The sequence below is a fragment of the Pseudopipra pipra genome, chromosome 3, assembly GCF_036250125.1.
Source record: "Pseudopipra pipra isolate bDixPip1 chromosome 3, bDixPip1.hap1, whole genome shotgun sequence".
NCBI classification, from domain to species: domain Eukaryota; kingdom Metazoa; phylum Chordata; class Aves; order Passeriformes; family Pipridae; genus Pseudopipra; species Pseudopipra pipra.
The window spans coordinates 105985574-106009478 of record NC_087551.1 but is presented as its reverse complement, the minus strand read 5'-3'; positions in this window follow the sequence as shown (position 1 = coordinate 106009478).

The window sequence follows — 23905 nt, the reverse complement described above, 5'->3', positions numbered from 1 at the left end:
CAAGATGTTCAGCTGAAGATTAATGCCAGCCTGAAGCTGAGGGGCAAATGAGGAAAAAGAACAAAACCTTGGAAGAAAAATCTGTGAGGAATCTGGCCTTATCTAGTTCACCTGAAACATTTCTGTATGTATGTACTTAGAGTGGCTTTTAAATAATGCATAATTATGCAGTCAGGAAAAATACTTTCATAAAAAAGCTTACAATCTAAATCAATAAAATGGAGAAGATAAAAAGTATTTTCTCAATATTTTGAACAAATCAAGAAGCTTTTCCAATCACAAAGGAAATAATCTGCTACATTTACTAAATGATCCTCAGATTTCTGAGTCTTGGAGCCATGTAAAATTCTAATACTAGTAAGTGTTACATATTAATACCTCCTTATTTCTATCTGGAAACATAAGGAATTGTATGACCATATTTAATATCATACTCATTTCACAATTTAGATTAGTATAGAGATGATAAACTCTAAGGTCATTCAGAAGATCGGAATTAGAGATGAGTCCAGAAACAAACGGTAGTAGTAAGTTCAAGAACAGGATACTAACTAATTACCGTGGATACTTATTATTTGAAATGCTCTATATATTGCTCTCTTAAGAAAATGTAAAAGGCGTGTTTCTGATAATTAAAATATTGCAAAAAAAAAAAATCTCCACACTTATCTAAGTTCATAAGTTTGATACTTTAACTACATAGTTTTCTTCAGCTTTCAAGTTTCTATGGAAATATTGCACCCAAACTTTAATTTTTTTTTCTGAGAACATGCAGACTTTCAAGCAGATGTATAGCAGCTCCAAATATTTTATTTTTTCCCCTCTCAATCTAAAAAAAGCACCTTTCCATAAAATCCTCAAGAATAAAGCAGAAAGTTTGTTATTAGATGTTTGCTACTAACTTCCACATATGAAGATTTCACAACCTGTTTGCATGTGTGAAATTTGCAACTCTGATTTCTTGACATTCTTTTAGTTTGGAATCTAATATAAATCAAGATAATTTTTTTAGATTCTCTTTCTAGGTAAAAAATACTATACTTAAGCAGATTATTTTTGTAACATAAACATAGTGTTTGCATTTGCTTTATTAGGCAACAGATTCTTCAATACAGATTACTTGCCATTACAAAAACAAAAGACCAAATGCATCTCTCTCTAAACAGACTTTAACAAATATCTTTCTATTTCTCTTTTATATATGAGAATATCCTTGCTTTATCTTTTATATTATTTATCTACCCTTTTCTCTTAACATTGAGAGCAAAACCAGTCTTGTCACGTTAAGCTTTAGAACCTCTTTAAACTCAGTTCAGAGATTTAGGTTCTCATGGGCCAGCAGTGATCAGTACAACAGTGTGATGTTTGCATTATGAATACTCTAGTTCAACACTTGTTTAAAAAAAAAAAAAAAGGAGAAAAAAAAGGAAAAATTCCCATTGGAATATTGACTAAATAATCATGAAAATGTTTCATTTTTAATACTTTTAAAGACTTTTCTTTATCAAAACAAAATCTGGGACCTAATTTGACCTGGCAGAGTCCCTTAAGTGCATGGAGATTTCATGTAATAACCAATTTTGACATCATATTTGAAACTGTGGTGTCACCCTTTTGTATGTCCTTCACCTTGGTGTTAATGATAAGTACTGCAAACAAAGTGGATATTTTTCTAATACACATGAGGAATGTAATATTAATATACTTATAAGCAAATTAAGAGAGGATGAAAAATAAGTCCTTACTAAGTTTATACGGTTTTTTGTTTTTCGCTAAATAGATACGGATGGGTTCACTTAAGATGCAGTTGCTTGTAGAAAAAGTGTTCTATTGACATGTCAGCTGTCCTTTATGATAGGACTGAAGCTATTTTAAAAACTCACCAGAGACAAAATACCTAAGAGTTTCTTTTAGAAAAGAATCCTTGGTCAGGACATCATTTAAGCATGTTGTTAAGCAGTTTTCTTAACAGAGATGGACTGACATAGTATGCTGAATTGTGTTTTCTATACTCTGTAACCCAGGGTGGTTTTTGTTGACACATTGGTGAAGAATAACTATTTTGGTACATGTAATTTTGTCTCCCTTTGGACCAGAAATTTGGCTTGTGCAATATCTCAACATCAGAGTGGATGAGCCATAAAATATTATTGTCATGTCCCTTCATGGACAGTAGAAAAGGACTGGAGAGAGAGTTTTCCAAAATGTGGACAAGTCTAGCCTGGTCAAATGGTTGTGAGATGTAAGAAAAGAGATAGGCGGATTTCTAGATGTCTAGAAATTCACATGAATTTTCTTGAAATTTAGTTTTTCCTGTTTGAATGACTAGATTAACAAAAGATCCATTAGGGATTGACAAAGACTGAGTTAAACAGAAAGGCTTACTATCTTATTAGAGTATCCACTAACTTTGCTGTTCTGATTACTCCTCTTATTTCACCATCCCTCTGGGTGCTAAAATTATTCTTTGGGAATACTTCCCTCCTACTACCCATGTGTCATACTACCCATGACCCACCGTGTGCTGGGTACAAGGACTTCTCTACCTGACAAAATGGGAGTTGTTAAACACATAAGAATAGCAATCAAAATACAGCCTGCTGAACAGGAGGTCACCCAGATCAGGAAGTGGGAGGGAAGGTCATGACTGTCATCTGGAAGTTACAGACACAAAATATGTTTTGAGCTCTGACAATTTAGCAAACTGTCTCACGAAACAATCCTTGGAGTAGTGGTGCTTAGATTTCTCCTTTTTGTCAAAGGATGGTGTCCACATTTATTTTTCATTGGGCAGACTGAATGTATATTTGCCTTCTCCCACCATTGTACCACGCATGATAAAGGCTATGCAGGGAGGGAATTTTTCTTTTCTCATTTTGATACTTTTTTTTGTATAAAATTTCTGGATTCAGATCTATTATGTCCTAAAATATTGCCCTATTATTAGCTATAAATTACTATGAGATGTGGTGCTTCCACTTCTTAAAGAATAAATAATTATTTGTTTGGACAAGGAAAGAAAGATGTCCATACTAGTAAATAAGTCCTGCTAGAAACACAGGTTTGGCCTTCAGGCATGGCACAAAATGGCTTGTGTTCACTCAGCTCATTTCTTTTACTTCAGAAGAGTAATAGTTGGATCCATATTACCTACTGGCTAATATTCCTGTACAAGGCTGTGGCACCATTAAAGAAAGTGCCAGAAAGCATCCAGACTAAAACCAGATTTAATCCTGACGGGAATCATAGGGCTAACTGGTAAAAAAAAGGGAGGGAAAAAAATCTTCTTTTGTGCAAGAGAATACTTGAACTATAAATCTCCAGATAGCGTAAACGTCAATTAAGTGTTTTTTAGGACTTAAACCCATTTAGGTGTGCCTACAAGCATACTTGTAAGTAAGTAAGAAAATAATTAGACAATAAAATGTTGCAAACTTAGAACATGGAAAACACTGGGAGGTAGGCAACATTTAAATGGCACTTTAGAGCTTTCAAGAATTTTCTTATAAGTCTCTTACTACTTTAATTATAGTAAAAGCATCCAAGCATGTCCCAGTTATAAAAAGTACAATGATACTACCCTGAATTTGCATAGAGGCTATAACCATATTTCTGTTGTGAGATTTCCCCTTGCATTTACAAAGGAAAAAAAAGTATCATAAGTCTATTTCATGAAACTCAAAATGTCATATTATTATCTGTTTCTGGCAATCAGAGAAAGGTCATTATTTAGAACTCTGAACAGTATGTTCTAAATAATGTCCAATTTTTATATAGGCCTTCAATAACCCAAGTTTGGACTCAGATGAGATTTTCACATTCTTGAAAAGCTCTTGAAAAGTATGACAAATATAATCAAATCTTTATTAAATGCAGAGCATTTATGTTGGTGTCTGGAGAAAAGAACCATAATGCTGCTAAGCCAGATTGGTCTATGAAGCAGTATATCTGTTATAATTTTTTTTTTCTTCTAGTGAAAGAAGGGTGCATAGTCACCTTGTTCTTAACTATGTTGACAACTTTACTAATATTGAGTTTTATATTGCTTTTTGACTTAAATGTCATTTTGACTTAAATGAAACAAGACCTTTTCATTTGAGCTAGTTGCTGTGATAGTGAGTACTGCAGTCTGGTCCTTAGCAATGAATCTAAACAAAACCCTATCATTTATTCAAACCAAAACTGTCAACATTTTAGAATGGGCCATCAATAAAATATAAAACATTCCTGAGTGCTTTGTAGCAAAAATTACTCATAATTATCTTGAAAAATTCCTGTACCTAATGGGGTTTTAGCTCCATCAAAAAGTGTCAGGATAAATAAGTATTTTTCATAGCTATTAGCAGCATAATTAAATACCCATGATAATTGTAGCTTCAGTAATGAAATTTTTTGGCAAAACCTTTCCATCAGAACTTTTTTGATGAAATTCCATCCTTTCTAAGTGAATCAAGTCTCTAGATCACAAACCCCAGTTCTAATGGGAACCATTAATCTGCCTGACATCTTCCGGGTGGGCAACATGGAAACAGGGATGTGCCCCTAAGGAAGATTTTCAAAGGATTGCCCAGGAATGCGTTAATGGTGTAAGGTAAGTCAAAGCTCACTTAGAGTTGAACCTTGCAAGGGACATCAAAATCACCAAGAACTTATAATGTTATTTTAGCAGTAAAAAGACTGAATAAAAAATATAGGGCATTGTTGCTGAATTAGACAGGTGGTGTAGTGACAGCAGACATGGATAAGGCTGAGGGACTCAATACCTTCCTTGTCTCAGTCTTCACCACACAAATCTCCCAGGCTTCTGTTGTCACAGGAAGTGGATGAGGATCAAGTCAGGGATTGTGGTAAGAGAACTCAATCCCTGGGAGTTCTTGGGACCATATACACATACTGTGTCTGAGAGTCACAGTCAGTGTCATAGCAAGAGCACTCTCTATCATCTCTGAAATGTCATGGACACTAGGGGAGGAACCCAAAGACTAGAGGAAAGTAAATACTGAGTATATTTTTAAAGCAAAGAACAAAAGGGTGATCCAAGGAATATGAATTGGTGAGCCTGATTTTGGTCCCTAGAAAAATGATCAAGCAAGTCTTCCTGGAGTCCATGGGCATGTAAAGAAGAGGTGATTTGCAAAATCAGCACAGGTTTACAGGGAATAACTGATGCCCAATAACCTGTTTGTCTTCTGTAAAAAGTAAGTAGATTTGTGGATGAGGTGAAAGCTGTGGATGTCCCTGGATTTTATCTGGGCTTTTAGCACTGTGTCCCCAGTATTTGAGTTAGGATGCCGTGCTCTGTACTGGGGAGCAACTAGGTGGATAAAATCTGATGTGATGGTTGGTTAATGGGTCTGCAGGCTGGTAACTACTGGAGTACTGCAGGGATCTGTCACAGGGCCCATCCTATTTGATGTATTCACTAGTGATCTGGAGGAGATGTTGGAGAGCAGTCTCATTATGTGTACAGATGACACCACCCTAGGGGGACTGGCTGAACAAGGAAGCTGAGACATGACAAAGCCAAGTTCTTCAAAGTTGCACATGGTAGGAGGATGAACAGCAAGGATAAGTTGAAACAAGAGAAGCTCAAAACAGATATAATGAAACATCTTTTCCTCATGGAGACAGTGCAGCAGTGGACCAGGCTGCCAAGAGAGGTAGTGTAACCTCTGTCAAGATCTGACTGGATAAAGCCTTGGTCTGATCCCATAGCTGACTCTGCCTTTATTGGTAGGTTATACTACAAGCCTCTAGACATCCCTTCCCATCTAAATTATTCTAGGATTCTATCAATGGAGTAGCAAAACAGAATTATATATTAGTTTTCCACATAATTTATAAAGAAAAATTGATGGTGGCATCTGTTTCTTTTAGTTATTTCTGCTGAAGAATTTTTGTGTGATGGTCTTTAGTTCTTACTGTCTTCATCTTTCCGCAGTTTTATGCTCTGTTTTGTTTAGTTAGTGCCATTGATTTTAGTTACCAGCTTTGTTAATGAAACCCACCCTGTCAATAAGCAAGTTTAAACAAAAAAAAGGTAAAATGTTATTAATTGAAACAGGTTCCCTCACAGATACTAGCAGAGACAAACAAAATGCATGAAAGAGAACTGACCTACCAAAAAAGAGAAACAGGAATTTCAAGAATACAGCTGTTTTCTTTCCCAGTGACAAAATATACAAAGACAGTACAGGCCCCAAATGTCTAAGGAAAGGAAAGATGTTTTAGTAGCTTGACTTTATACTGCATTGGCTGTCCTGAGTCAGGCTTCTTTGAAAGTGTTCATGAACATAGTGGAAAAAAAACAATTCAGTGCAGAGGGCTTTTTTTTTTTTTTCCCTGAAGTGAACTGGTTGTTTCAAAATTTCCAGTGAAAAGTAAGCGTGGTCTCTTATTCATTGTTTCTCATAAAGAATAAAAATAACTCCACTTCTGGCCATCATCATTCCTGCAAAAAAAAAAAAAAAAAAAAAAACAACAAAACCTCAGAAACTTTTCAGGCCTGATGCTATAGCTTTGAAGTCAGTGGGAACAGAATGATAGTTTTAAAGCATAATGTTTCAGTTAGATATTGTCACACAGTTGCTCACATCTTTGTTATTTTCTATCAGTAACATTAATGTTTCATACTTTCTGAAAAGAGATTGTTTTGGTTTCTGAGTGCCCTTGGAAGCTGGAGGAAGGGATTTCTATCCCTATATTTCTCTAGAGAATGCTTTCACTGAAATCTGTAGGAAAGTGTGACTTCTGTAACTGCCAAATATGTTTTATAGGAATTGATTCCTATAGCTACTAATATTATGTCCATGCTATAAAATTAAATGCACTCACAGGCATGCTCTGTTACCATAGCTAACCAGCATCCATTGTACTGAATCCTTGTGCCCTCAGAAACTGAGCAGCCACATCCAAACTGTTAACAACAATCTCTGGCCCCAAATTACTCCAGAACTGTTTCGAACAGCAGTAGCTCTCCTGAGTCAAAAGCAGCCAGGTACCATCTGAACTTGTTTGCATTGTAGGCAACAAAGTGGCAGGGCATGTTCCTTTCTACTGTTTAATTTATTAGTGTGCATAACTTTAGGGTGCAATTCATCTACTTTAATGTAGACATCTAAAAGTTCAACATCTAAACCTCTGCTAGTTACCCTGGCTTCCTGTTATACTCAGTGGAAGCAAATCCAGGCCACAATTCATCTGACCTGTCTTGTGTACTTAGCTCAAATAAGATGGATTGTGATCTGGGAATGCCCATTTTTTCTTCTGACTGTAAAGTGAGTCTGAGGTCACCATGTCAGTCTTAGACCTCTAACTATTAGGCACCTGAGATAAGGAGGGAGATACCAACCTAATATATACTAATAATTTTATCAGCGTATCTCAGGTTAAGATACACTTTTAAAGACCTCGTAGGTTAAATTAGAGGGTTTTATTAAAAAAAATAGTAGAAAAACTCAAAGAGAAACTTCTCTGTCTCCACAGAACGGAGTGCAGAAGGGTGAAAGTTTTGGGTTTTTTTTCTGGAGCAGTTACTCAAAACGATAATGTTCTCTTACATCTCTCCCAGATGTATGATGTAATTCATCAACAGCTGTGCTGCCTTCATTCTTGCTCTAAGCATGGAGCAATACCCATTTCATTCGTTTTGTTCTCAGGGGTTGAGTGGCTGGAAGGATCTACCTGAAGAGATAGGATTTCATTTCTCCTCTGTGTCTGGAGGTCTGGGGAGCTGCAGAGGAGGACAAGGTCAGGACTCTGCCCTCCAGCAGCATAATTGAGACAGTTTGCCTTAAGTTTCATTAATAACTCCTCTTCCACTCTGACCTTCAGTCATAATAAATACCTGGGAACCATAGCTGTTGATTACATTTGCAGCTGATGCCAAGTTATATCATTTCTATTACCATTAATGTAAGGAAAATATTTGTGTCTGAAAATAAGTTATACTACATCTTATGCACTTTTTTTTTCCAACCCTTAGTCCTTTTTACCTTCATTAGATATTTTTTTAATGATAATTAGCTAAGAAAACATGACCTAAGTAGAGTTATCAAAGGAGGGCAATTATGAGAACATGTGCCATATTATTCCAATTAGGTAACTGCTCATGGTGGTTTCACTTGGTAACAGCACAAAACTACTGTTCAGCCCACTATTCCCACTGTTACATTGATAAATGATCCCAAAGCTGCCTTTCATTCGACAGGTCTGTTTTTGGACAGCAGCCAGACAAAACAAAATCACAAGATTTATAAGTACTGCAGAGGGAGGGTAAAGAGGATCTGAAGGGCATGAGCCCTACTCTGTCTTCTCAGAAGTAAAGTTCAAGAAAAATACTCCTGGTGGACCAAATCCCAAGGACTACAATCCTTAGACAGACATCATTCAGGCAAGCTCTTGCAGACAGTACTATCACTTGCAGAATTACACAGAGGGTCAAATTGTGATTCATGCTTTATTTGCAGGAGGACAAGAAAGTGCCAGCCTTGGTGGTAAAGAATTTCCCTACAGCAGCTTTCCTATCTATGAATGGGTTTGTTAATCAAGCAGTAGAAAGCAAGTATTGTCATGACTCCATGACTCGCTTTAACTCTGGATCACCATGAAACTCAGAGAACCAGCACTGTTCACCCTCCTCACTGTTAGACAATAAACATTGAAAGAGTTAGTGCTTCCCTGTAGTTTTCCTTCTTACTTCCTCTCTAGGCAGTAACATTAATGATACCTAGAGAAAGATTTTTTTTGGCCATAGATCTTTATGGAATCTCTTGATTGAAATGAAATTGGAAAACTTCATCATCTGAAATCAGATGGAGGACCTTTCATCATCAAATACCACAATCTCAAGAAAAGTTGCCTTCAGTAGCTGAGTTCTATTAAAAGAATGCATCTTCCTTGGGAGAATATGACCTCAAAGAAATAATAGCAAAGACAAAAGAAAGGATAGGAAGTTAGCACTATGGCAAGAGGTTAACAGACATGATCTTACAATTAAAGATATTTACCAGAGAAATTTGAACCCCATTATACTCTGGCTCATGGTACATAAGGAAGAACTGTTTTATATCATCAAAGACAAAAAACAGATCTATAGGTAAGCTTTAAGAATAATAAACATCCTGAATTCAAGAATAAGTCTGTCAAATGAAGGGATATTGATTTTGGAACAAGGAATATTATGTCAAACAACATTAGTTTAATTGATCTGAATTTAGTTTAAGTACTAAAAGCATTTATATACAAACAGCAAATGAAAATTAACTGCAGCTGAGTCCCTTGATTCTCAGATTATACAATATGCACAAGCAACTGAAAGTTCTTGTAGGAATCCCAGCAGCATGGTCTGGGTTCTATTCCCATAGCATGACTCAATAGAAAAGCAATATGCTTTCTTTCAGAAAATATGAATATTTAAAGCCATGTTTTGACTTTTAAAAATACACAAAACTTTTCCTTTCCCAAAAAGAATTTATAATAAATTGCAGAAAAGATTCTAGAACTATGCTCATTGCTAGCATGACTTAGTTCAAATATTTCCACTTCTGGAACGAGCCATCTAGGAAAAAAATCATTCCTTCTGAAACAAACAGATCTTTTTTCTGTTGTTTTTCCTTCTATTCCCACTCAGCTATTTACTTAGTTTTCTTAGATATCTCAGAGTATGCATTTGTAGGAAGTAAGGCATAGAATCTCGATATACTAACTGTTAAAACATGTTGTTACCCATCAGGGAAAATGCCAAATTATTTCTATAATTTATTTCACTTTGCTTTGTTTAAAGACCTGATTTTTTCAAAGTGGGAAGATTTTTCCGCAACATTTTATGTTTTGTTTTGGTTTTTTTTTTTTAATTTTTAATTTTTTTTCATTTTGCTAAATCAATGAAACTTCAAGGAAATTGTAACACTACAGATTTCACAATCTATGCACAGAGGTAATAAAGTCCAGTTGCCACTTATCATTTTCAAGTACTTAAGTCATTTGTTGAAACAGGTCTAAGGCTCTAAAATTTCTTCATCTTATGTTTGTGAACATTTTGAGAAGCTTCCACCAATGAGAGGGCAAAAACCCTGAAACTTAAAATTTTACCAGTAACTACACTTTTAATTATATTAAGAGCATAACAGTATAGTATAGTATTAAGAAAAAAAGAAAGGTATCCAAGAGTTTTCAGAAGAACTGTATATCTGATTTAGACATAGATGACTCATTTTGAATGTCTAGACAATGTCCTGTATGCAGTGAATGACAGCTTATGGGATAAATATCCAAAACTGTTACCTTGATTATTATTGAATTATTAAATCCCAGGCTTTTAGATCTGAATTTGACCTTTCAGGTATTTCTAAATATTCCTTTATATATCTTTATCTCATATCATTCATACAATTTCTCATTGGTTTTCTTCTCTCTGCTTTGAAGTCAGTGTCCATGCCAAAGAAGTGTAGGCACAAAAATCTTATCCAGAGTTGCAATAATAATTTGAAAAAATATTTTTTACTCATAACACTCATTATCCATATATCACAGAGAAATGTTAGGCAAACATAAAAGGATTTCATTTTTAACACAGCAGTGCCAAGTTTGCTTCCAAGTCTTATGGTTCAGATTGTGTCAAAATACCATCTGTACATCTGCTGAAGAATTTACGGGAGAAATATCTGGGAAATCTACTTCCCAGCCTCTTTCAGGGTTTGTCTTAATAAGTCGGGAATTTTCAGCCTCTCTGAAAGTCTGTTGGGCACCTTAGTAAAAGACCAGTAAATCTTTCTGTTGACTGTTTGAAACATGTAAGAAGGGGTTCACTAGTTTCTCTAATTATTTACAGTTGATCTAGTTCTTGCCTAAAATGCTACAAGCCTGGTGCCTTCGTTACAACTGCTGGGAAGCCCACTGGTTAGCCAAGGAAATTTGGCCTCTCATATGGAGCAAAACAGGAAAGATCCAGAGGGATAAAGAAACCCAAGAAAGTAAGGATATATCACTGAAAAAGTGCACTAGGAACTTGCTGAATGTCAGTACTCATTGCTGTTGAGAAAGAAGAAGGAATCTTTTCAAGTCTCATTTTGCCCATATAGAAGTCATGGGATGTTTTACATGTGATTTTTTTCTTCTCAGTTTCAGAAAGTGTGCTGAATAATTAATGGACTAAACCATCACATGTAAGAACTACTCCTGTTCTGTGCCTGTGATGCACTTGGTGAGGTTCCTAAAATATATCAGAAGTCCAGCTAATATAACTCTGTGCACCCACTTTTGAGCAATTCTTTGACTTAATTCAATGGAGTACCAGTTCACATGAGTTGTGCATCCAGTCCTGGCTTATTTGTGAGGAAACCATCGTTGTCTTAAAAGTTTTCTGCAAAGAGATCAGTAGCCATAAGTAAGGCAGGATATGTTGCTTTTTTCCCCCCCCCAACACTCTATCAGGACTATGCTGAATTCTTTCTTACTGTAAACTTATGCAACATCTCTGCCAGAGGTTTAGGAAGAGGTAAGTTTCTGCTTTCTTCTGTCAGCAACTGCTCCCTCCAACTGTCCCTTATATTTTTGGCCAAACCCAATTTATGTGTATCAGGCATGAGAAAGTTTCTGTAGAATAAACAACCCACTGATCTGAAGATGTTTATTATTGCCATTATGAAAATTGCCATCAAACAACAGTTAAGCAGATAGCATCTTGTTAATATTGATTGTCTGCAAATTGTTTTACAAGAAAGTTTGCTAAAACGTGGCGTATTTCTTACACTACTCTTTCCCTCTCTTACCTTATTAGTCCTTCTATTTCTCTTTCCTTACTTTTTTGATTTCCATGTCAATTTTGTGATAATACAGAGACTATTAATTGTCACATATATACAGCAACTAACATATTACAGGCAAAACTCTGCTGAAACAGTTAAATTACTAAATTCATCATGCAGAAAGCTGATGACCTGAGAATGCTAATTGAGAGGCTGCAATTGTTCTGGTGGATCAGCACAGATTGAAGAGCGAAGGGCTCAGGTGGACTCTGAGATTATGACAGTGACAAATCAAACACTGGCAGGGCCCAGACCCAGGTGCAAGAACTAGATTTTCTTGAGCTAGCACAAATTTCAACATACAGTTTGTTGGTCTATATAACATACTCTAAAAAAAAAATTGTCCAGCACGGTTTGGGAATCAAACTGTTCACACCAGTCAGTTTTAGTGTAATCACGTTTTTTTCAATAAGATATTTTTACAGCATGGGTTAGCAAGACTGTGCAAGTTGGCCTCAATGCCAGAGACTAAATCCTATCACTGTTAAATTACTAGTACAGGCATTACTAGCAAAGAAGCAACTATAGTCCAGTGAATTTGTGTTGGAGTTAATACAGCTTCAGGGAACTGCAAAAGCTGGTTGTACAAGTCTTGGTACAAATTCAACATCTGGATTTCTGCCTGTTACCACATCATAGCTTATGTGCAATGCAGGCATGATTCTAAACCTCCACATTAATGTTATCACAACAAAAATTAAGTTTTAACTCATACAATTTTTTTCTACAGTGTGTAGTGAATAAACCTGTCAAAAGTCAGGATAGTAACTAAGGATGAACTACTATATGGGATGCATACTCTTAGATGCTGATAAGGAAAGTTTGGCACTGGGCATTTGATCACCATAAGCAAAGTGCTCCTTTATAGGGTCTCCTACAGAGACCCCAACACCCCCAACAAAAGCAGTGGCAGAGAAACCACTTGGCAAGATAAATACCTTTCAGTCTCTGAAAAAAATAAATTCCACAGAGGCTGGTTTATTTACATTCCTTTTCTCAGGTAGAAAAGAGTGCCAGAGGAAGGTAGGGAATGAAACTCACATGAGTGCCCCGGATACATTGTGCCATGATGTACAATTAGGCAGAATAAACACATCCAATTTCTTAATACATGTGTCTATAGGAGACTTGTAAAATGGTTTAGTCAGAGTAGCGGTAACTTTAAAAATATGTCTTTAGTTTGAAGATAATAGGATTAAGGAGATATACTAACTGAAATAATTTAAAACATTTTTATAATCAACCTGCCCTATTCAATGGCCTCTTTGTTTCTTTAGTGTAGCGTAGTCTTCCTGCATTTTAAGTGCGAGATAAATAGGTATAGCTATTTAAAAATCTATATTGGGAGAAACCTCAACAAAGCTGGTAGGTATAAGAACAGTCCTTTATTTAGAAGCATATCATTGGAGCCAAACAACTGAAACAATAACCACTCAATTTATAAGTGCACACAATGCCATACTGTAACTCAAATTATAAGTACTCACAATGTCGTACTGTAAGTCAATGGGTTTCACTTTGGATTAATAACATGAAAAATGATGGAGATTAGAAGCTAAGGAGCAAAGAAACCAAAGAAGACAGATACCCAGTTCTGTGATGGAAATTAGAAGTAGGTGATAATAACCAAGCAATCTACTTTATGTCAGTATGTACATATGCTTAAGGCTAAAATCATCAAGCAAAACTTGTGGGGTTTCTTTTAAATGACCTTCTCAGCTAAAGAAGTAAGGTCATTCTAATGGAAGAGAATTGAAGTTCAAGCTTCTTCAGCACTGCCCACGGGCTTCTACAGATACCCCAGAGTCATAGTAGGTCAAGGTTTCCTATGTTAAGTAAAAGGGGTGCTCTATTTTCCTGTACCAAAACCTCATTTTTGTGAAGTTTCATTAAACTCCAAATTCATATTTGCCCATATCTAGCTGGTTCATTTATATTTGGAGGGGAAAAATGGTTAAAAGGATTTGGATAACAAGCAGAAAGGAATGTTTCATTTTAAATGATTCTTCATTTTTAAATAAATGTTATCTGATGTAATAAAAAAAGTTGAAGCAAAATATCTCTCTGTTATCAAAACACAACATTTCAACTGGCTCAAACCATTTTTGTTATGGCTGCTTTCAAATGGATTAAAATGAAAGCATATTTTGGAGTGGAAGAATTTGCAAAACTTAGGTTTCCAAATTCCTACTCTCCTTAGAGTGATAAATTATTCATCTTCAGTAAATAGCAGCTCAAAGATGGTGTATACAGCTGTGATTGCAAGATATGAAACATGCATAACGTTCAGATTTTCCATCTCTACCTTTTTGATTTGTGCAGTAACAATTAATCCAAGAATAATTGTTATAGACCTTTTAATTTCTGAATCACACCTAGGGACCTCAGTAGACACAAACTCAGATCTTTCTGTCCAGATATCCTTCTTCTAATCTTCTAACAGTATAGCTGTGATCTTTATATTTCAACAGAAGGGTCTTTGCTCTGCAATACCCTACTAGGTAAGATGCAAGAGACATCAAAACGTGCATGATTACGGATAGTAAATAATTGCTCAGTAGTAGCAATGGTTGTCAATCAACATCACGATGCCATCGTGGTCTGTGATGTCAAACAAATACATGTCCTGAACTGCTTACAGGGAAATGTATGCTGACCCTTGATGTCTCGAGATGGCCAAAGACTCGGATGAACTCACTTCTTCTAAAGTGCTGCTCCTGTAAAAGCAAAATAACCCCCCCACACACACACACATGCACACTCATATATATATAATAACATCTCAAATCACATGAAAAAGATCTGATCTTTCCAACAAAGAAAGCCAGTGCCGTGCCTGGAGTTTCTCTTTTCTCCCAGGTCCTTTCCAATAATATTTGGCTCAAGTTCAGCATGTTACAGGGCTCCCAAGCCTCTTTCCCAGATATATCTGTCTTGTCTCTCTGGGTAAAAGAAACTTATTTCTGGCTCTCTGTCAAGCTCCCCACAACCTTGTATTACCAAACAACAGTGTTGAAGGCAGGAATGCATACTTTAGCTTTGATTTCCACAGAGAATCATAATTCTTTTCTCCTTCTTTCTCCCCTCCTCCCCTTCCTTTTAGGTGACAAATGGCTCTCCAGAAGTCACCCATCTCTTTATTTTGACCTTCTGTTCACCTCCTCCATTTTTTTCCTCTACCCTGGCCAATTCCAATTTGGGTAATTATTCTGTCTACAGTACGTAAAATTCTCTCTATTGTTGTAGTCAAAGATAATATGCTTCTCCTTCTGTTCTTAAATATAATGTTATGCCTTGATAAATCATTACTGTGGTTTACCCCAATAGGGAAAGAGTGAGTGATTGAGGATTGATATTTTTTATAAAGTCGTTCTGGTGTTTATGGATACTTTGGGATGAGTAGCATTATATTTTTAGTCCTTAATCCCTAGATGATTTGCCTTATAACTATTATTCCCTCTATTGTACAGCTTTTTAAAGTGTCCCTTTTTATTAAAGTGAATTAACATCAAAAATATGTAAACCTTTGCCCATGGAAAAATGAAAATATCCATAGCTTTGGAAATGTTTTAGCAAACTGAAATTCTAGATGTTCTAAATACAGCACTGAAGAGACATAAAATCTAAACTGTGACATTTTTCTTTTTTTTTCCCCTAAGCGTCCACTTAGATCCATATATTCTTATTATTACAAATAAATATTTACAGACACAAAAGATGTAATTGCTCCTTTTTTTAATCTTCTTTAGAAAGGACCAATACCTTTGCTGCAAACTTTAGTCCATCTTAAATAGTATTTGTCCTATTATGCACATCAAGTCATGCCTTGGGTTGAAACACTTTGTAGATGAATACAGCTGTTTGCTATGAAGGACCCATTGTTATTTTTGAAACAGATGCTTTGATTTGTTGGAAAGAACTAATATGTGCTGATTTTAGCCCCAATCCAGTATGACACACAAGCATGTGCTTAAATCTATCATTACTCGGAAAAGCACTTATACATATGTTAAAAATTAAGAATGTGCTTAACTGCTTTGCTTAATGGGCATGATCTTGAACACATATTTAAGTGCACTGCTGAATCAAGGCCAGAATGTCCAACCTTAGTTTTTGTGAAGTTTGCTATCTTTTCACTACTTTAAGAAATTCAAACAACATACCAATGCTTTGTTTCATGTCCTTTGCAAAGGAGGCAATTGCATACTTGACAGAAGAAAGAGTTCATTGCATCTTGCAAGCCAAGTAGTGGGGAGGATGGGAAAGCCTGCATAAAATTATCAGGCTTCTCTTTCTTACAGTGGTAAGCGTGTGAGATGTGATTCCATCTGCAGCTGCTCTTCAATGGCTATGAATCTGTTTCAGATCTCAACTGGTTATTTAGACAGCGAAGGCTCCTACTTTTTGCCCTGTTTCACAATGTGAGAGTGGTCAAAATGACGTTTGTCCCACAGACTGCAGCTAAAGTGCCCACCCAGCTACATTCCTGTTTGCAGAAGGTATGTAGAAGAGAAGCAGATGTCACTGCCACTTTTTATATTAAGATATCCTATGTCATCTGTTTCCAGGTCAAATCCTCTGCCTGATGCTTTGATAATTTCTTTCTTGGGGAAAACTGCCAGATTCCATATAAGTCTTTTTTTTCTGTGATGTTTATGCAATAAACATCCCTGTGGAAGTCAACCACAGCCATTGAGACTGTTCTGGGAATACCTGGATAAAGAGTTTTATTCTGCTTATTAGATTGTGTAGCATTAGCAGGTTTTTTTCAGTCATTTGCAGTATACATGGTGTTAGACACTCATGATGGTAATTTCAAAATAAAGTATATAAGAAAAGCTTTTGGAAAATTTAACAGCTCTTCAAGATAAGAGAGGATTGACAAATTACACTGACGTCTTTACCTTCCTTTAGATATAGACCTGAACACTTGGACTATTCTGAAAGAAATGGCTAGACCAAAATCTTGGTGATTTACTTTCTTGGTTTAGGTAGAAAGCCTCACTTTTCAAAGTATATTTGTCATCTGAAAAATAGAAATGCAAATGTGATATGTGACATAACAAGCCTCAGCTATGTCTTCAGATCATATCTGTTTTCAGCAGCAGAAACACAATGAATCCATGTGGGAAGCAAGATGTACTCCACTCTGCTTCAAGTGTCATCAAAGATGCCAGCTATATTCTGATTACTGAAATTTTCTATTAATTCTTATGATGAAAGGATGAAGACTAGAACAAAGATTGTCTCTCATGTTTCAGCTTGAGTTTGCAGTGCTGGCTGTCAGAAATATCATCTTTTGAAGTTCTTACTGTCATTTATACATGTTCATGCATAGAAGTATGATTACCATTTATCTAATGGAAAACGTATTCTGATAATTATCTACATTGCCCCACATTCATTGTATGTTCTATTCTGCTATTTCTTCTAATAGCCTCATCTCATATTTTGGTAACAACATACATCAGGTTTATAATTAAAACATTATGAAAATCATGAAAAAAAAGGAAAAATGTAACAATAAAGATCAATTACATTTAATAGTTTGATGATGGAAATGAAAATTTAGAGCTCAAATTCACTACAAAGTCATGCTCAAAATATTTCAAAGCTATGGATTCACTACAAAAAAACCTGCTTCTGCAATCGCCAGGAAAAAAATGGCAGTGGTCTGTTTAAAAACATCAAAGAACCATTGTCATCTTCTTCACTACCTCTTTAAAGGAAGGGATTAGTTGAGAGGAAGTTCAAAGTGCAAACCAGAGATGTTTCAGGGAACTTCAGAATTTGGAGCAGGTGTTTTTACTACATGTGCAGTAGCAGTGCATCCAGTAGCAGTGCAAGTCATCCTGGCTTAAAGGAGAAGAAAACCTAATTCAATATTCCCAGCAGATCTCCCAGACAATGAATTACAAGTTGAGGAATCAGAAGATAGGGACAGGCAGAAACAGGAATATTTTATGAGGGTTACTATGAAGATAAAAGGAAGGAAATCATGTTAAAACCAACCAAATCAACTCAGAAAAGTCAGAAGTTTCTTATTTGTTAAAATAACACTGGTTCTTAGCTAAATTCACACAGAGGGTGTATTTTCATGACAGAGTTATAGAAGACTGACACCAGTATTAGTGCATACAGGTCATCCTTCTCTAGCCATAAAGCTGTAAGGAAAATGACAGTATTCTCTGAAGCACTGTAGCTTCTTAAGTGTTACTACCTGCACACACCTAAGGTAATACTTCCGATAATTCTCCTTTCTGCAATGCACTGGACTGCTCACTGATGCTATCCTGGTGAATAACTATAGAATTTGTCTGTTCCAAGCCAGTTTGGGGACTTAAACATGGGTACTAGAAGACATCCAGCCTTTTAATTCTTCTCCTTAACCTTCTTTGGGAGTGAGCAGTTGGTTGTTTTTCACATGGAAATGAAACCCCAGTATTAATCCCATAGTTCAGAAAGTTAGCCCAAGTATAAAGCACAAATCATTTCAAATGCAAGAGGCTGTGGACAGAAGGGGGTTTGGGCCCCAGCTAGCATACAATGTTATATGTGAATATTGCTCGGATTTCATACAGAAGAAGATTCTATTAAGTAGTATAAACCATGAATAACAGGCCTGGAATCTGACCTTTTAAAAATAGAAGCAAAGGAGTTGTTCCGCTTGCTCTGCTCTGTGTAGCTTCATAGATAAAAAGCACAGTCACTCCCAACTTCTTGTCCTTATTAATATCAGTTATTGCTGTGATACTTGGCTAAAAAGGCAAGTCAAAACTTCAGTCTGAGCTTACCAGTAAGGCATAAAAATCATAGTTTCAGCGTACATAAACCAGTGCTCAGTGGAACTGTTTTGTACTCAAAGCACAGTAAGAAAGGCCAGACAGTTTTGCTATGCCTACTCAAAGGAAGTGAAATTTCCTTTGCAACAGAGTAAGTATGGAGACATGTATAATTCTTAGCAACTCCTCACCAAGGAGGTTGAGGGAGGGTGGAGAAGAAACTATAACTTTGTGTCCAGCTGCATCACTCATCACACTTTGTGACAAAACATGCGCTACAAATCACTATATTTTTTTTACAGTTAGGGACTGAAACTGCCTCATCTTAACTGGACATCTTAATATTGCCCATTAATTCATTGCAGAGGAAGTCACAATTCAACTGTCTATAGGACAATTGTGTTATTTCCTCTCTGGAATATGGCATCTCCAACCACCAAATGCTATAGACTGACTTTTGCAATAGGACTGTTGATGAATAAATATTCCCAGTGTGAGTCCACTGAGCAGTGGCCCACAGTGTCATGAGTTTTATGTTATTGCTGAACAGTCCATACCTCTATACAGCATAGAGCAGCATCATAGAGAGGCTGTCCTACATTCTGGGAAGAGATTAGCTTGGGTGAGTTTATCACATTTCATTAAGTTCTGTGCTAAAGTACTAAATCTCTTCCAGTCTTGAGATAATATCCCGACAGTTGAGAAAGGAGTTAGTTTGCAGTTTTCTCACCTATTGGATAGAACATGGTCTTGCGCTGAGATATAGTTTATATAGTTTTAATGTCCACATTTCAGATAACTGTATGTGATCTAGTCACCACAGATTGTCTTCATTGCCCATGAAAATAAGTCTACAATTTTGGAGCACGATTCATTTGGCCTATTTTAAATTACTCATATCTCAGAAATGCTGGTTTTCTCATTGATGAAAGGGGAGTTTAGGGTGAATATCTGAGAAAGAAAAAAACCCCTACGTTATAGTCATCTCTGAACAATCAGATGAATCTCTGTGCAGGAAAACTAGCAAGTCACAGAGCAGACAGGTAAGACTTAGGCCACATTTATTGGATATTTTTTACTCTGATTCACTGAGAAATTGTTCTGCAATCTACTCATCACAAAGTAGATGAGTAAGGTACAGCTGCTCTCCAAGAGTGAACACCAAAATGTGGGACTGGTTTCAGGAATTATAAGGTCCACAAGAGATTACTCAGGTTTAGGCAAAACCATTCCTTCTAGTTTGCCTTGTCAGAGTCTGCTCATTCAGGTCTGCATTATGCCTTACCTTCCTATCTGTCTGAAGACATTCAGAAAAAAACTTTGTGAGGAAACCAGAAACCATATTTTCTCTTTGTGACTCAACAAGATTGGAATTTGTTACTGATCTCAATCAAACCAGTGCAAATCAGGAGCAATTACATCAAAACTGATGGAGATACCCTAGGAAGTAAAACTCTGGGCCTACTGGTTTAAAACTGACAGCAAAACTTACATTACATGAAGATAGAATGATGCAGTTTGGTTCTAATGAAATGGTGTGGTCTTTTTTATGTAACAAGAGAAACAGCATTGTAGCTGAATTGTTGAATTAAAGTTTTCACTTAACTTACAGTACGTTTTACTGTCATCAAAAAAGCATTTGGGAATTATAGTTTCCAATGAGTCTCTGCTGAAATTTTGGGATAATAAACTTTTATATCTTAATATTTATGATTCTAATAAACTACCACAATATTAAAATGAAAGATACAAACTCTGAGGTCAAAAACTACAATTTGTTGTAAGGCAAAACAATTTTGAATAATAAACCACTATTGAAATCTAAGATCACTTCCTATAATTTAATAAGTAATCCCCTTGGTGATATATCCCGGATATTAAACTAGTTTAGCTCACTTGGACCAGCTGTTTTAAATTGGTACACAACATTCTGCCAAATGATAATACAAAACTAAGCATGAAATGAAATGATAACCATTTTAGTTCTGATTTTTACCTTCACTTCCTATGACAAATTAGCTAATCAGGGATCAATTAATTACTCCATTACTGTTGATAGCAGTGAACGAAAAGTATAAATATAATACTTATTAGCTCAGCTGGAGCACTGTTGGATAAGATGTCAGTTGACCAGCTGCATGTGTCTGATTGGATATCTCACAGCTCCCAATCCAGCTAACACGTGCCAAAGCAGTTAGTGTTTTTTCACCAAAAGCATCCAGCTGCAGACTATCAGTGTTTCCATAATAAAGTCTGTATAGCTTTTACTTTCAAAACTTATTCAAAGGATACTGTCTGAGTCTGAGAGAAAAAACATTTGCAAAAGGCTCTGTCATGTGCAACCAAAAATGCTCCACAAATGTATCTTTCACTATATTTCAAAGACACTTGTGTTAGACTAGTCAGTCATTAGAGGAGATGACAATTTATCTGTTACGTGTTCCATACGTATGTTTGCTGATGCACCGAGTTCAAACTTTTCAGTCCTATGTGTGATACACAATAGAAACTGCCCTATAATAGTCAGTTTAGAAAGATTATGAGCCAAGATCAGAATCATGCCATACTTATTCTTGATATCAAAGACATTCAGTAGTTACAGTTTGCCTTATCGCTGCATGAGGAAGTTCCCTACCCACTCCAAATAAGCTTGTGAACCCAATAATTTATGGAAAAATGGAAAAATGTTGTTCCACCTTGCTCAAGAATAGGGCTTTGAAATCATGGAAATACAGGCAGCAGCCAACAAAACTGACATAGAATAGAAAGTTGTGGTGTCTGTTTCCCAGAGCAGGTGCTAATGCCATTGGGCACTCTCTCCTTTTCTGGTCAAGGAATCACACATTGAGTTGGTCATGCAATAGGACTGGCTGCAGCCACAATGATGTGGAACCACATCCCACAGAATCTGATGCACTTGAGAGCTATGTTGGCTTGAGGTCTATAAAAATGACAGTTTTATTTACACAATTGTTCCATTATGCCTTACTGAAGGGAACAGAGAGAGATTGCTTAACATGCTTCCAATTTGTTTATTTGTTTTTCTTTATTGGATAAAAGTAGTGCTCAGGAAATAACTAATGTAACTGACAGCACTGACTCGAGTGAAGAAGGGTGATGGTAAACAGGGACAGTTCTGTTGGAGAGTGGTGAATGGCAGGTTCTCTACCCACCCAGCAAATCGTTCTTGAAACAAGTGCCCTTCGTGGGAGGGGAAAGATGACCAAAATATTTCCATTTATGAAAGAATTGCGGTCTAACCTCAGATCAAGAGACCCAATCAACACTAAGCCACTTAGCCCTTTTGCAAACAAGCATAGACTGCATTGCTTTGGAAGCTCAGGAAAGTCAGCTATGAAATACAAAATGCAGGTCTACCCTCAATATTTGTGATTGACGATAATGGAAATGGCAGTTTACTCCTAGAACAATGATAGGTTGTGATGAGGGAACAAAACAATTTCATAAGAATTACCAGTTGATTTTTTATTGCCAAAACCTTAGTGATGTCAAATATTTCGCAGAGGTCAGGAAAGAGCTATGTAGAACTGTCAATGCTCCTAAAAGTTTGTGCTGGCTCATTAGAGTGCAACTTGTAGACCAAAGTGGTCACAAAGTAGCAATGTCGCTCATTGAGGGATGCCAAATACCTTCTGAATTTTGCATTCATAGATATAACTGAGGCTATGTGCCTGATCAGATCAGTGGAACAGCAATGACATCTCTTCCAAATATTATATTTGTGGTTTTCCTATTTCATTATAGTTGACCAAGTCAGGATAAGATGCTGGAGCAAATGTAATATGCATCAATTTAAAATGTGACATCTTTGTAACTGATCCCCAGCTGACAGAGTTGGGGAATAACCTTATGATGATAACAAAGTTGTATCTCTTTACTCTAGGCACTAAATCAGCTGGGTTTCTCCATTTCTGTAATTTAGACAACATGACTAAATTCTCTAGCAGTAGCAGTTAAGATTCCCTCTGTTTTATAAAGCACCAAACACTCGAGGATGCTTAGAAATAATTCTCAAGTATTGTTTCAATGTGTTTGAATGTGTTTGAATTCACTGACTATTCTCAGCTATACAAGAACACACATGCATACAAAAACAACTCTTGAAGGAAAATCAGAGCATCTGATGGAAAAGGTTTACTTTACTCTGGGTGATCTCAGCCACATTATTTACACACAAAAATCTCTTAAAGGGAACCATAAAAACACATCAAAGTGAAGTGACTTTTTGTGCCCCTCCCTCCCAAGCTCTACAAGGCATTTTGCAGTTTTTCTCTTCCTGGTCAGTCTCTTCCAGCACTCGTAAGAAAACAGAGTACATGAAAACCAAAACTTTTCAGTTTTTAAATATTTTCTTTTAGAAACTGATTCTTCTCTGCTGGATTTTTTGCATATTTTTCTTAGAATATTGCATCCTTCTCTCTTTTTGCTCTGTAAGGAACTCCCTTAGGAGATGTATACATGTATGAACATGGGGATGGTGTCAGACCCTTTGCTTTGTGGGCCTCACGCTTTGGTAGCATAAAACTAAACTAAACCACCATCTTTGCAGTTTGTTCCTCTCCTGAGCAGGGACAAAGGCTGTTCACAGAACTACCAAGGACTCACAGTAGGTTTGGTCCTTCAGAAACCTCCCTGGATGATCTGCACGTGGGACCTGCCACAGCCAAGATCTAATTGTGTATGTTAAGTCACAAAATTGGAGCAGGGCAGGACAGCTTGCCATGTTTGCTAAAAACTTGCCCTACCACTTGTACATAAAATATCAGGACTCAAGACAGTCAATCTCTGTTCAACAACAGATTTCTTGAATAAATTGTCTCACCCCTCCACGCCTTGTGTCTTTGCCCAACTCTTTGGGACCTTTAGTGGCAATTAAGTGGGAAATAAGTACCTGAAATTCATGAGAGGGTACCAGTCAGATGTTATGAGAATGGGAATTGCGCAAGTAGTTCAGTAGAAAAAAGATGGCACACTCTTCAGTTTGTTTCCTGGACTACCAATGGATACTGCACAAGCAGAACAGCAAGGCACACCCATGGTTCAGTTCCTGTGTGGGACACCTACATGTGGGAGTTTGGATTTAAGCATTGGTTTGATTCTGATTATCCACAGGAATTCACACTCAGGAAGAGTTGGAAATTTGACTCAGGACCCAGCAAGTCTTCTAGCAGTTATAGGAGGATGTCTGAATATCTTGCTGTAAAAAGGTCCTTGTAATTTCTTATACCCACTACCTTCCCTCTCAGATGGAGGGGAAGAAGGTAAAGTCACAGCTTTGTTATATAAACCAAGTGC